Genomic DNA, 16417 nt, shown 5'->3' with positions numbered 1-16417 from the left:
ACATGTTCTAGAAGAGGTCACTCATGTTTATGTCTAAGAGGTTTTCGCCTATGTTTTCTTCCAAGAGTTTAATGGTTTCATGGCTTACATTCAGGTCTTTGATCCATTTTGAGTTTACTTTTGTATATGGGGTTAGACAATGGTCCAGTTTCATTCTCCTACATGTAGCTGTCCAGTTTTGCCAGCACCACCTGTTGAAGAGAATGTCATTTCGCCATTGTATGTCCATGGCTCCTTTATCAAATATTAATTGACCATATATGTCTGGGTTAATGTCTGGATTCTCTAGTCTGTTCCATTGGTCTGTGGCTCTGCTCTTGTGCCAGTACCAAATTGTGTTGATTAGTATGGCTTGATAGTAGAGCTTGAAGTTGGGGAGTGAGATCCCCCTACTTTATTCTTCTTTCTCAGGATTGCTTTGGCTATTCGGGGTCTTTGGTGTTTCCATATGAATTTTTTAATTATTTGTTCCAGTTCATTGAAGAATGTTGCTGGTAGTTTCATAGGGATTGCATCAAATCTGTATATTGCTTTGGGCAGGATGGCCATTTTAACGATATTAATTCTTCCTAGCCACGAGCATGGGATGAGTTTCCATCTGTTAGTGTCCCCTTTAATTTCTCTTAAGAGTGACTTGTAGTTTTCAGAGTATAAGTCTTTCACTTCTTTGGTTAGGTTTATTCCTAGGTATTTTATTTTTTTTGATGCAATTGTGAATGGAGTTGTTTTCCTGATTTCTCTTTCTGTTGGTTCATTGTTAGTATATAGGAAAGCCACAGATTTCTGTGTGTTGATTTTGTATCCTGCAACTTTGCTGTATTCCTATATCAGTTCTAGTAGTTTTGGGGTGGAGTCTTTAGGGTTTTTTATGTACCGTATCATGTCATCTGCAAATAGTGACAGTTTAACTTCTTCTTTACCAATCTGGATTCCTTGTATTTCTTTATTTTGTCTGATTGCCGTGGCTAGGACCTTCAGTACTATGTTAAATAACAGTGGAGAGAGTGGGCATCCCAGTCTAGTTCCCGATCTCAGAGGAAATGCTTTCAGCTTCTCGCTGTTCAATATAATGTTGGCTGTGGGTTTATCATAGATGGCCTTTATTATGTTGAGGTACTTTCCCTCTATTCCCATTTTGCTGAGAGTTTTTAACATGAATGGATGTTGAACTTTGTCAAATGCTTTTTCAGCATCTATGGAGATGATCATGTGGTTTTTGTCTTTCTTTTTGTTGATGTGGTGGATGATGTTGATGGACTTTCGAATGTTGTACCATCCTTGCATCCCTGGGATGAATCCCACTTGGTCATGGTGTATGATCCTTTTGATGTATTTTTGAATTCGGTTTGCTAATATTTTGTTGAGTATTTTTGCATCTACGTTCATCAGGGATATTGGTCTGTAGTTTTCTTTTTTGGTGGGGTCTTTGCCAGGTTTTGGTATTAGGGTGATGTTAGCTTCATAGAATGAGTTTGGGAGCATCCCCTCCTCCTCTATTTTTTGGAAAACTTTAAGGAGAATGGGTATTATGTCTTCCCTGTATGTCTGATAAAATTCCGAGGTAAATCCATCTGGCCCGGGGGTTTTGTTCTTTGGTAGTTTTTTGATTACCACTTCAATTTCGTTTCTGGTAATTGGTCTGTTTAGATTTTCTGTTTCTTCCTGGGTCAATCTTGGAAGGTTATATTTTTCTAGGAAGTTGTCCATTTCTCCTAGGTTTCCCAGCTTGTTAGCATATAGGTTTTCATAGTATTCTCCAATAATTCTTTGCATTTCCGTGGAGTCCGTCGTGATTTTTCCTTTCTCGTTTCTGATAGTGTTGATTTGTGTTGACTCTCTTTTCTTCTTAATAAGTCTGGCTAGAGGCTTATCTATTTTGTTTATTTTCTCGAAGAACCAGCTCTTGGTTTCATTGATTTTTGCTATTGTTTTATTCTTCTCAATTTTATTTATTTTTTCTCTGATCTTTATTATGTCCCTCCTTCTGCTGACCTTAGGCCTCATCTGTTCTTCTTTTTCCAATTTCAATAATTGTGACATTAGACCATTCATTTGGGTTTGCTCTTCCTTTTTTAAATATGCTTGGATTGCTATATACTTTCCTCTTAAGACTGCTTTTGCTGTGTCCCACAGAAGTTGGGGCTTAGTGTTGTTGTTGTCATTTGTTTCCATATATTGCTGGATCTCCATTTTAATTTGGTCATTGATCCATTGATTATTTAGGAGCGTGTTGTTAAGCCTCCATGTGTTTGTGAGCCTCTTCGCTTTCTTTGTACAGTTTATTTCTAGTTTTATGCCTTTGTGGTCTGAAAAGTTGGTTGGTAGGATTTCAATCTTTTGGAATTTTCTGAGGCTCTTTTTGTGGCCTAGTATGTGGTCTATTCTGGAGAATGTTCCATGTGCACTTGAGAAGAATGTATATCCCGTTGCTTTTGGATGTAGAGTTGTACAGATGTCTATTAGGTCCATCTGCTCTACTGTGTTGTTCAGTGCTTCCGTGTCCTTACTTATTTTCTGCCCAGTGTATCTATCCTTTGGGGTGAGTGGTGTGTTGAAGTCTCCTAGAATGAATGCATTGCAGTCTATATCCCCCTTTAGTTCTGTTAGTATTTGTTTCACATATGCTGGTGCTCCTGTGTTGGGTGCATATATATTTAGAATGGTTATACCCTCTTGTTTGACTGAGCCCTTTATCATTATGTAGTGTCCTTCTTTATCTCTTGTTACTTTCTTTGTTTTGAAGTCTATTTTGTCTGATATTAGTACTGCAACCCCTGCTTTCTTCTCACTGTTGTTTGCTTGAAATGTGTTTTTCCATCCCTTGACTTTTAGTCTGTACATGTCTTTGGGTTTGAGGTGAGTTTCTTGTAAGCAGCATATAGATGGGTCTTGCTTTTTTATCCATTCTATTACTCTGTGTCTTTTGATTGGTGCATTCAACCCATTAACATTTAGGGTGACTATTGAAAGATATGTACTTATTGCCATTGCAGGCTTTAAATTCGTGGTTACCAAAGGTTCAAGGTTAGCCTCTTTAGTATCTTACTGCCTAACTTAGCTCGCTTATTGAGCTCTTATATACACTATCTGGAGATTCTTTTCTTCTCTCCCTTCTTGTTCCTCCTCCTCGATTCTTCATATGTTGGGCGTTTTGTGCTGTGCTCTTTCTAGGAGTGCTCCCATCTAGAGCAGTCCCTGTAAGATGTTCTGTAGAGGTGGTTTGTGGAAAGCAAATTCCCTCAGCTTTTGTTTGTCTGGAAATTGTTTAATCCCACCGTCATATTTGAATGATAGTCGTGCTGGATACAGTATCCTTGGTTCAAGGCCCTTCTGTTTCATTGTATTAAATATATCATGCCATTCTCTTCTGGCCTGTAGGGTTTCTGTTGAGAAATCTGACGTTAGCCTGATGGGTTTCCCTTTATAGGTGACCTTTTTCTCTCTAGCTGCCTTTAACACTCTTTCCTTGTCCTTGATCTTTGCCATTTTAATTATTATGTGTCTTGGTGTTGCCCTTCTTGGATCCTTTCTGTTGGGGGTTCTGTGTATTTCCGTGGTCTGTTCGATTACTTCCTCCCCCAGTGTGGGGAAGTTTTCAGCAATTATTTCTTCTAAGATACTTTCCATCTCTTTTCCTCTCTCTTCTTCTTCTGGGACCCCTATAATACGGATATTGTTCCTTTTGGATTGGTCACACAGTTCTCTTAATATTGTTTCATTCCTGGAGATCCTTTTGTCTCTCTCTATGTCAGCTTCTATGCGTTCCTGTTCTCTGACTTCAATTCCATCAATGGCCTCTTGTATTCTATCCATTCTGCTTATAAACCCTTCCAGAGTTTGTTTCATTTCTGCGATCTCCTTTCTGGCATCTGTGATCTCCTTCCGTACTTCATCCCATTTCTCTTGCATATTTCTCTGCATCTCTGTCAGCATGTTTATGATTCTTATTTTGAATTCTTTTTCAGGGAGACTGGTTAGGTCTGTCTCCTTCTCTGGTGTTGTCTCTGTGATCTTTGTCTGCCTGTAGCTTTGCCTTTTCATGGTGATAGGAATAGTCTGCAGAACTGGGACGAGTGACAGCTGGAAAGACTTCCTTTCTTGTAGGTTTGTGGCCCTCCTCTCCTGGGAGAACAGCGACCTCTAGTGGCTTGTGCTGCGCAGCTGCGCTCAGACAGGGTTTCTGCTTCCTGCCCGGCTGCTATGGAGTTAATCTCCGCTGTTGCTGTGGGCGTGGCCTAGCTCGGGCAGCTACTCCAAAATGGTGGAGTCGCGTTGGAGCAGGAGCTGCTGGGAGGCTATTTATCTCCGTAAGGGGCCTCCCTGCTCCCTGCAGCCCAGGGGTTAGGGTGCCCAGAGATCCAGGATTCCCTACCTCTTGATTAAGTGACCCGCCCTGCCCCTTTAAGACATCCAAAAAGCACCCACCAAAACAAAACAACGCCCACCAAAAAAAAAAGGAAAAAAAAATTTTTTTTAATTAAAAAAAAAAAAAAGTTTTTAATTAAAAAAAAAGGTGGTCGTTCGTTTTTCTTTATTCTCCGGTGCCAGCCTCAGGCCTCTGCTCACCGGTTGGTCTTTCTGCCCTGTTTCCCTAGTATTGGGGTCCCTATCCCTTTAAGACTTCCAAAAAGCGCTCGCCAAAACAAAACAGAAAAAAGCAAAAAAAAAATGGTCGCGCGCTTTTTTTATGTCCTCTGTCGCCCAGCCTCCAGTGCCTGCTCACTGTTCTTGCTGCCCTGTTTTCCTAGTATCAAGCGCCCTGCACTCTGGCCCGCATGGCAGGGGCTGGGTGTTCGGCAGTCCTGGGCTCCGTCTCCCTCCCTCTCTGCCTGCTCTTCTCCCGCCGGGAGCTGGATGGAGCGGCGCTCGGCTCCGGCTGGGCCGGGGCTTGTATCTTACCCCCTTCGCGTGGCGCTGAGTTCTCTCAGGTGCGGATGTGGTCTGGATATTGTCCTGTGTCCTCTGGTCTTTATTCTAGGAAGGGTTGTCTTTGTTATATTTTCATAGATATATGTTGTTTTGGGAGGAGATTTCCGCTGCTCTACTCACGCCGCCATCTTCCGCCCCTCTCTGGTCAGGTTTTTAATAAGCAAATGTATTCCATTTTATTTTACCACTACCACGTTTCTACTTACTTTTTCTTACTCTTTCCTACAATTCTTTCTTCCCTTCTTTGTTTTTTAATGTGGACAAAGCACTAGAGTCAATAAACAGTGGTGAAGTGGACCAGAAAATCCTCACAGAAGTTAGAAGACCTGACCAAAGCAAATTTACACGAATTCAATCCCGACGGGTCCTATACTAGCCTTCAATATGCCAGTAATGTATTCACCTATTTGCCTAACATGTTTCCTGAATATCTACTGTGTGCCAGTCAGTGTTCTAGGAGCTGAAGATGCAATGCAAAAAATAAAAATAAATAAAAATAAATAGTGCAGACACAAGTTCCTGTCCTAATGGAGCCTATGTGTACCTTCCATTTGTAAAGACAGACAAACCAGTACACAAATTCAGATTTCAAGGAGGGATACATGCTATCAAGAACAATACAGCTGGGTGAGAAAATGGATTCCCACCCCCCACAAAAAATAGTGCTAACAGTTAAACACACCTATGATAACATCCTGTTGTTTATTTAGATCCTTGACACACTACTAGAAAATGAATGTTATTAAAATTAAGACTCCTGAAAGTGAATACTACCTACTTCAATATAAACACAAATCCTCAACAGATTACAAACATTTGCTTAGATTGTAAAATATATTTAATATTTTAAGACTGCATAACTGGATATCCCTTTCATAATTGTGGATTTTCACAAAATATAGACATTAACCAGATGCAGACATCATCAAAACTGGTATTTTGGGAGGATATTATAGTGATCATGAAGTAGAAAAAAATTAGAGTGCTAAATTAAGAGTCAATTTTGTACTTTAAATAATAAAAATTTAGACCCCATAAAAAGTTGAAAAATTCACTGTAATAGAAATCTATGTAAAATTAATTAATAAAATGAGACTCACATACCCATTAGCTTGTTAAATAGTAATAATGGCTAAAATTTATTTAGCACTTACTATGTGCCTGAGGCTGTTCTAATGAATTTGTGTTTGATCTTTAAAGAATCCTGAGTTAGATAGGATCTTCCTATCTTAGAGATGGGGAAACTGAGGCAGAAAGGCTAAATAAAGTGCCCAAGGTTACAAAACTAAGAAATTTTAGGGCTGGGATTCAAACCCAGGTGGTTAGGCTCCAGAATTTACACTCTTCACTACTACTTGGGTTATTCTGTATATACTTGGGAGTACTCAGGCGTTCCTGAATTATTCTGGTTATTGCTAAACAATTTCACAGCTTTAAGGTATGCTTCCATTGACTTGAGTTTGTCTTTGTCAAAACCTAAAAAGAAGATTAATAACAAAAATCAAGTAAGGAATTGTGAAATCTTTGGGGGTAGGGTTCTGCGTTCCAATGATGAGCAAGAAACAAATATTCCAGATTACATAATACTCAGAATAGATTTCTTTCCAAATTAATATTTGATATTATTCTCAAGAGTAAAGTTTACCCTTCATGAAAACGCTACTTGCTAAAAACACCTGCCAGCCCTTACTTAAAAGTTAATCACTGATGATAAATACTGAGCAACTTCTATAAGACTCGCAAAAAATATTATTTGCAAAAGAAAAACCAGTAATAAAACCGAACATAATAAATTACTATCCACCATGAAGGAAGAAATCCATCACTTTCCATAAACAATAAACAATATTAATAGTTAAAATGAAAGAATAAAGTGAAAGTTAAGAACAGTTTTACAGAGAAAAAGCAGAAATTAAAGAATTTAGATGTTGATATTAAAAGTTTCCAATTGAACATTGGGGTGGTTGTCTGTAAGCCTGATGAGAAGTAAAGTGACTTATGCAGATGGTCTTTCTGCAGGATTGTCACAGAACACATCCTCCAAGTTATAAGTTCTTCTCACAATGTAACAGTAACATTCCTCCAGCAAGGGGTGGGGTCTGTGTTCCCCCTGCACCAAAGCAGTGTGATTTCCAGAAGGCTGGCTGTCTCTGTGTCCTCGGACCACTGGATTCCTAAAGCCACCACATGAGAAAGCCCAGACCCATGTAGAAGCCACCCATCAAAATCCAGCTTGAAGAAATCTCAGCATTTTATGAGGACTATTCCCTCTCCAAGAATCCAAATGAATTATTCATTTTGCCATGTGACTTATAATAATCTTCTCCCAAAATGAAAAATAATAGAATATATTCCCCAAATATATGTATGATTAGAGATTTGGAGTTCAGCAATGATCTCTTTAAAAGAGGAAGAGGGGCAATTTAAAAACAAAACAAAACAAAATGAAAAAAACAGACAATAGGCTGATAGACACTGAGAAGTCACTGGTGGTTACCATGGGGGAGGAATTGGGGTTGGTGGGTGAAACAGAGAGTCACAAAATCTCAATCATAATATAAATTAGTCACAGACATGAAAGTACAGCATATAGTCAACAGTTCTGGGGTGAGCATTTAATGATGTATGTAAGTGTTGAATCACTGTGTTGTATACCTGAAACCAATATAAGATTGTATAGCAACTATGCTTCAATAAAAAAACAAAATTGTTTTTACTTAAAAAAAAAGAGGAAGTGGATCAAAATAAGAAAAGAGGTCCTGCTTTTTAAAAACAAGGGGCCTTATGTAGTATCAACACATTGTGGGTTTTCAGGTACTTCTTATAATACATAAACTACTCAACATAAGAGTGGTAAAAACTCCTAGCTTACCAGGCTACAGAAGATTCGGAACTTGTAACCCTGTGCTGCTTTTCACCAAATCACGTGCTTCTTACTGTCAGAGCACTGGGTCCCAAACTCTTTGTCTGGTGACCACCTATTCCTGCTAAAAGAACAGAGGAGAATATTCTCAAGCTTGACTCCCATTAAACTGCAACCTCTGATCCCTAAGCAGAATGGAGGTCTCCATCATTATGGGGAAAAACAAAGCTGAAGGTAGGCAGTATAGATAATCCCTTTACGTTGCCGTAAATGGGCCCCAGGGAACCAGGAACAGACCAGAATCTGGGAAGTTTAATATGCATTTTATGCATTCTTTTAAAATAAGACAATTTCATGAATAACTAAATAACATGTACAAGAATAGTGACTTACTATAGAATATTTCAGAGACACACACTGGAAATGTAACAAGTTTATCCTAAATGGTCTTGCTTCTTACCTGTATGTTCTAAATGTTTTAAAGTCACATTGTCAACAGGGAAAAAGCTGAGGATAGCACCATATTCTGGACACATATTTGCTATTGTAGTTTGATATACTACAGATAATTGTGAAACTCCACTTCCAAAAAACTCAACAAACTTTCCAGCCACTTCTACTTGCCTGAGGTGCTAATAAAGGGACACACATAAATACACAAAATCAGCAATAAGATAAGCATGGTTTCTTTGAAAACTACAAAATCTAATTTTTAACTCTTACTAGTGACGGTGAAGGAAAGAGGTCCACTTGTTCTTAAGAAACAGGAACTCCTTCCGGTTTTGCAGGTGTTTTAAGATAAACTGTCAATAGAAGAGTGGTCCCATGTCACTGTTAGGACAGAAAAGGGCCTGAAAACTCAAAATGGCTAAGATTTACATTTTAATGTCTCTGAAATAGGGGTATACCTTAGACTCAATGGTGAGTCTGTTAGCTGGCAGTCTTTCTTAGCAGTATTTTAAATAAGGTTGTGTCTATCCATTAATGGCATCGTAAATTGGATGAAATAGTAATATACAGATGAACTGTATTTAAATAGAAAATTACATGTTGGCTATAAAAATTCTTCAAATTCCAACTGTAGCATCACTAATTTCTACAGCACATTAAATTTTACACCACAAATATTTACAGCATCATTAATTATAGGTAAATTCCATTTTGATAACATTTAAGATGTGGCTTCAAAATTCCTTCTAAAATCATTTTTCTTAGTTTTTACCAAGAACCAAACAGCTACTCACCTGTTCTAAATTATGAAATGGTCTTGGATTGGTACAGTGAAGCAACTAGGGAGGGGACTAAGAATGAAACAGCCTTCAACCTGGGAACAATACTAAGTCCAAACATCTCAGAGGTGGTAGGGGTCACTTAATCCAAACTGCTTAAGATATAGAAACTCAAGCCTAGGAGAAAGATGTTTGTTTAAATTCATGAAGATGAGAGCAATACAGATTAGATATACCAAACCAACTTCTACTTTCACCAAATTAATGAGGTACCACAATATACACTGTGAAAACCAAGATAAAGTCAGTCCTATGAAGACCATGAATAGAACCTCAAAGAAGAAAAAGAATTCAATAAATGTAAATGTATGTAACAGATTGAAATTTTCTATGAATTAAAACATCAAAAATAGATCATAATATTGCTAAGAAAAAATACAGCCAGAGGGCTCTAAAGGCAAGATTAATTCTCAGTATGTCTTAAAGAAAGAATTGATTCCTCTAAAAATATAATGGCATATTCCTTTTCCTTTGGGATAACCCTACAATTCTCAATTTAACTTTGTGATCTTTTGGTACCATACATGGAATCAATCATTTTTCCTAAGATGTCAAAATCTTTTTTAGAGGTGAAGCCAAGATGGCGGCGTGAGTAGAGGAGCAGAAATCTCCTCCCAAAACCACATATATGTTTGAAAATACAACAAAGACAACTCTTCCTGAAAGAGAGACCAGAAGACACAGGAAAACAACCAGACTACATCCATACCTGCGAGAACCCAGCACCTCACGAAGGGGGTAAGATACAAGCTGCAGCCAAGTGGGACCTGAGCGCCCCTCACACTAGCACCCCAGCAGGAGGACAGGAGTCAGAGAGGGAGGGAGAAGGAGCCCAGGACTGCTAATCAGCCAGCCCTTGCCATCCGCACTGGACCGCAGACAGTGCATGCGTGGGGTGCTGGATACTAGGGAAAAAGGACAGTAAGATGTGTGAGAAGGTCCCGGAAGCCGGTGCCCCAGGGAAAAAGAAAAGCGAGTGCTTTTTGGAAGTGTTAAAGGGACAGGGACCACACAGCCAGACGGAAGCGTCCTGGGACACTTAGACCAGCAGCAGGGAACTCCGGGCACCCTAAACCCCTGTATAGCAGGGCAGGTCAGACAGAGGGCCCTCACAGAGATAAACAGCCTCCCGGCCGTTTCCCCTCCAACGCGGCTCCGCCATATCAGAGCAGCAGCCGAGGCAGGCCATGCCCACAGCAACAGCAGAGATAAACTCCATAGCGGCCGGGCAAGAATCAGAAGCCGCGTCTGCATGCAGCTGCCCAGCTCAAGCCACTAGAGGTCACTGTTCTCCCAGGAGAGGAAGGCCACAAACCAACAAGAAGGGAAGTTCTTCCAGCCGTCACTCGTGCCAGCTCTGCAAACTGTCTCTATCAAAATGAAAAGGTAAAATTTGAGGCAGACAAAGATTACAGAGTCAACACATGAGAAGGAGACAGACCTAACCAGTCTTCCTGAGAAAGAATTCAAAATAAAAATCATAAACATGCTGACAGAGATGCAGAGAAATATACAAGAGCTAAGGGATGAAGTCCGGAGGGAGATTACAGATGTCCAGAAGGAGATTACAGAAGTGAAACAAACTCTGGAAGGATTTATAAGCAGAATGGGTAAGATGCAAGAGGCCATTGATGGAATAGAAAGCAGAGAACAGGAACCCATAGAAGCTGACACAGAGAGATAAAGAATCTCCAGGAATGAAACAATATTAAGAGAACTGTGTGACCAACCAAAAGGAACAATATCCGCATTATAGGGGTACCAGAAGAATAAGAGAGAGAAATAGGGATAGAAAGTGTCTTTGAAGAAATAATTGCTGAAAACTTCCCCAAACTGGGGGAGGAAATAATCGAACAGACCATGGAAATACACAGAACTCCCAACAGAAAGGACCCAAGGAGGACAACACCAAGACACATAATAATTAAAATGGCAAAGAACAAGGACAAGGACAGAGTTTTGAAGGCAGCTAGAGAGAAGAAAAAGATCACCTATAAAGGAAAACTCATGAGGCTATCATCAGACTTCTCAACAGAAACCTTACAGGCCAGAAGAGAATGGCATGATATATTTAATGCAATGAAACAGAAGGGCCTTGAACCAAGGATACTGTATCCAGCACGATTATCATTTAAATATGAAGGAGGGATTAAACAATTCCCAGACAGGCAAAAGTTGAGGGAATTTGCCACCCACAAACCAATTTTACAGGGTATTCTAGAGGGACTAGTCTAGACGGGAGCACTCCTAAGACTAAACAGATGTCACCAGAGAAAATAAAATCACAGCAAAGAAAGCAGACCAACCAAATACTAACTAAAGGCAAAAAATAAAATCAACAACCCACTAAAAGCAGTTAAAGGAAACACGAAAGAGCACAGAATAAAACAACCAACATATGAAGAAATGAGGAGGAGGAATAAGAAGGGAGAGAAGAAAGGAATCTCCAGACAGTGTATATAACAGCTCAATAAGCGAGCTAAGTTAGGTAGTAAGATACTAAAGAAGCTAAACTTGAACCTTTGGTAGACACGAATCTAAAGCCTGCAATGGCAATAAGTACAGATCTTTCAATAGTCACCCTATATGTAAATAGACTGAATGCACCAATCAAAAGACACAGAGTAATAGAATGGATGAAAAAGCAAGACCCATCTATATGCTGCTTACAAGAAACTCACCTCAAACCCAAAGACATGCACAGACTAAAAGTCAAGGGATGGAAAAAGATATTTCATGCAAACAATAGGGAGAAGAAAGCAGGGGTTGCAGTACTAGTATCAGACAAAATAGACTTCAAAACAAAGAAAGTAACAAGAGATAAAGAAGTACATTACGTAATGATAAAGGTCTCAGTCCAACAAGAGGATATAACCATTCTAAATATATATATACACCCAACACAGGAGCACCAGCATATGTGAAACAAATACTAACAGAAATAAAGAGGGAAATAGAATGCAATGCATTCATTTTAGGAGACTTCAACACGCCATTCACCCCATAGGATAGATCCACTGGACAGAAAATAAGTAAGGACACGGAGGCACTGAACAACACACTAGAACAGATGGACCTAATAGACATCCATAGAACTCTACATCCAAAAGCAACAGGATACACATTCTTCTCAACTGCACATGGAACATTCTCCAGAAGAGACCACATAGTAGGTCACAAAAAGAGCCTCAGAAAATTCCAAATGATTGAAATTCTACCAACTTTTCAGGCCACAAAGGTATAAAACTAGAAATAAATTCTACAAAGAAACCAAAAAGGCTCACAAACACATGGAGGCCTAACAACATGTAACTTAATAATCAATGGTTCAACGAACAAATTAAAATAGACATCAAGGAATATATGGAAACAAATGACAACAACAACACAAAGCCCCAGCTTCTGTGGGACACAGTGAAAGCAGTCTTAAGAGGAAAGTATACAGCAATCCAGGCACACTTAAAGAAGGAAGAACAATCCGAAATAAATAGTCTAACATCAGAATGATCGAAACTGGAAAAAGAAGAACAATTGAGGCCTACAGTCAGCCGAAGGAGGGACATAATAAAGATCAGAGAAGAAATAAACAAAATTGAGAAGAATAAAACAATAGAAAAAGTCAATGAAACCAAGAGCTGGTTCTTTGAGAAAATAAACAAAATAGATAAACCTCTAGCCAAACTTATTAAGAGAAAAAGAATCAACACACATCAACAGAATCAGAAATGAGAATGGAAAAATCACGACAGACTCCACAGAAGTACAAAGAATTATTAAAGACTACTATGAAAAGCTATATGCTAACAAGCTGCAAAATCTAGAAGAAATGGACAACTTCCTAGAAAAATACAACCTTCCAAGACTGACCACGGAAGAAACACAAAAGTTAAACAAACCAATTACGAGCAAAAAAATTGAAATTTTACTCAAAAAACTACCCAAACACAAAACCCCCGGCCCGATGGATTTACCTCGGAATTTTATCAAACATACAGAGAAGACATAATACCCATTCTCCTTAAAGTTTTCCAAAAAATAGAAGAAGAGGGAATACTCCCCAACTCATTCTATGAAGCCAACATCACCCTAATACCAAAACCTGTCAAAGACCCCACCAACAAAGAAAATTACAGACCAATATCCCTGATGAATGTAGATGCAAAAATACTCAATAAAATATTAGCAAACTGAATTCAAAAATATATCAAAAGGATCATACACCATGTCCAAGTGGGATTCATCCCAGGTATGCAAGGAGGGTACAACATTCAAAAATCCATCAACATCATCCAACACATAAACCAAAAGAAAGACAAAAACCACATGATCATCTTCATAGATGCTGAAAAAGCATTTGACAAAATTCAACATCCATTCATGAAAAAAGCCTGTCAGCAAAATGGGTGTAGAGGGCAAGTACCTCAAAATAATGAAGGCCATATATGGTAAACCCACAGCCAACATCATACTAAACAGCAAGAAGCTGAAAGGTTTTCCTCTGAGATCGGGAACAAGACAGGGATGCCCCCCCTCCTCACTGTTATTTAACGTAGTACTGGAGGTCCTACCATGGCAATTAGACAAAACAAAGAAATACAAGGAATCCAGATTGGTAAAGAGGAAGTTAAACTGTCACTATTTGCAGATGACATGATATTGTACATAAAAAACCCTAAAGACTCCACTCCAAAACTTCTAGATCTGATATCGGAATACAGCAAAGTTGCAGGATACAAAATTAACACACAGAAATCTGTGGCTTTCCTATACACTAATAATGAACAAATTGAAAGAGAAATCAGGAAAACAACTCCATTCACAACTGCATCAAAAAGAATCAAATAAATAGGAATAATCTTAACCAAGGAAGTGAAAGACCTATACCCTGAAAACTACAAGACACTCTTAAGACAAATTAAAGGGGACACTAAGAAATGGAAACTCATCCCATGCTCTTGGCTAGGAATAATTAATATTGTCAAAATGGCCATTCTTCCCAAAGTAGTATACAGATTTGATGCAATCCCTATCAAATTAATAGCAACATTCTTCAATGAACTGGAACAAATAGTTCAAAAATTCATATGGAAACACCAAAGACCCCAAATAGCCAAAGCAATCCTCACAAAGCAGAACAAAGTGTTGGGGGGATCTCACTCCCCAGCTTCAAGCTCTACTACAAAGCCATAGTAATCAAGACAATTTGGTACTGGCACAAGAACAGAGCCACAGACCAGTGGAACAGATTAGAGAATCCAGACATTATCCCAAACATATATGGTCAATTATTATTTGATAAAGGAGCCATGGATATACAATTGGGAAATGACAGTCTCTTCAACAGAGGGTTTTGGCAAATCTGGACAGCTACATGTAAGAGAATGAAACTGGACCATTGTGTAACCCCATACACAAAAGTAAATTCGAAATGGATCAAAGACTTGAATGTAACTTTGAAACCATAAAACTCTTAGAAAAAAACAGAGGCAAAAATCTCTTAGACATAAACATGAGTGACCTCTTCTTGAACATATCTCCCCAGGCAAGGAAAACAAAAGCAGAAATGAACAAGTGAACTATATCAGCTGAAAAGCTTCTGTACAGCAAAAGACACCATCAATACAACAAAAGGTACCCTACAGTATGGGAGAATATATTTGTAAATGACAGATCCCATAAAGGCTTGACATCCAAAATATTTAAATAGCTCATGTACCTCAACAAAAAAATGTGAATAATCCAATTAAAAAATGGGCAGAGGAGCTGAACAGACAGTTCTCCAAAGAAGAAATTCAGATGACCAACAGACACATGAAAAGATGCTCCACATCAGTAGTCATTAGAGAAATGCAAATTAAAAGCACAATGAGATATCACCTCACACCAGTAAGGATGGCTACCATCCAAAAGAAAAACAACAACAAATGTTGGTGAGGTTGTGGAGAAAGGGGGACCCTCCTACTCTGCTGGTGGGAATGTAAATTAGTTCAACCATTGTGGTAAGCAGTATGGAGTTTCCTCAAAATGCTCAAAATAGACTTACCATTTGACCCAGGAATTCCACTCCTAGGAATTTACCATAAGAATGCAGCACTCCAGTTTGAAAGACAGATGCACCACTATGTTAATCGCAACACTATTTACAATAACCAAGAATTGGAAGCAACCTAAGCATCCATCAGTAAATGAATGGATAAAGAAGATGTGGTACATATACACAATGGAATATTATTCAGCAGTAAGAAGAAAACAATTCCTACCATTTGCAACAACATGGATGGAGCTAGAGGGTATTATGCTCAGTGAAATAAGCCAGGTGGAAAGAGACAAGTACCAAATTATTTCACTCATCTGTGGAGTATAAGAAAAAAGGAAAGACTGAAGGAACAAAACAGCAGCAGAATCACAGAACCCACGAATGGACTAACAGTTACCAAAGGAAAGGGACTGGGGAGGATGGGTGGATGGGGAGCGATAAGGGGGGGAAGAAGAAAGGGGTAGTATGATTAGCATGCATAATGTGGGGGGTGGGAGAAAGGGAAGGGCTGTGCAACACAGAGAAGACAAGTAGTGATTCTACAACATTTTGCTATGCTGATGGACAGTGACTGTAATGGGGTTTGTGGGGGGGACTTGGTGTAGGGGAGAGCCTAGTAAACATAATATTCTTCATGTAATTGTAGATTAATGATAACAAAAAAAGAAAGAAATGGGGGATTACTTCCCGATAGGATAAAACTAACTGTAAATCAATGATTAATGCATCCTTTACATATCCTTAATATTGATCTTTTAAAGGGTGTGAGATGATCAGCTATGGAAGTACACTTTTCTGATAATATATCTTTCTCTTAAAAAAAACAGCAGTTCCTGTGTGGTGATCTCCAATAGGTTCTTCACAATGTTATAAAGGTCATATCAAAGTGTGGGCAAAGGGTTTGTTTGTGTTTATACAGAGGATGAAGGCCTAATTTGGCTACCCAGAAAATCAATTAAGATACTATATGAAGAAGATCTTCCAACATCAACATCCTCTGGAAGAGTCATTTCAGAAGATGATCATCAAAGAACTTCAACAAAGACCCTGGCACTGTTGCAGTTGTAGCTGCATTCATCCCACCGGTTCCTGGACTTGCCATTGGAATGAAGAAGGAGATATCTAAGCTGGCCTGTGCATACAGTAAAACAACAAATTTGACTGGATCTATACTGTCGGAACTCAACCAAGAATTAGGAGAAGGGCAAGTTGCAGTGCTCCAAAATCGTGCGTCTATAGACTATCTACTGTTAAAAGAACATATGGGATGTGAACAGTTCCCAGGAATGTGTTGTTTTA

The sequence above is a fragment of the Manis pentadactyla genome, chromosome 6 (assembly GCF_030020395.1).
Source record: "Manis pentadactyla isolate mManPen7 chromosome 6, mManPen7.hap1, whole genome shotgun sequence".
NCBI lineage: Eukaryota > Metazoa > Chordata > Mammalia > Pholidota > Manidae > Manis > Manis pentadactyla.
This window is presented reverse-complemented; position numbering follows the sequence as displayed.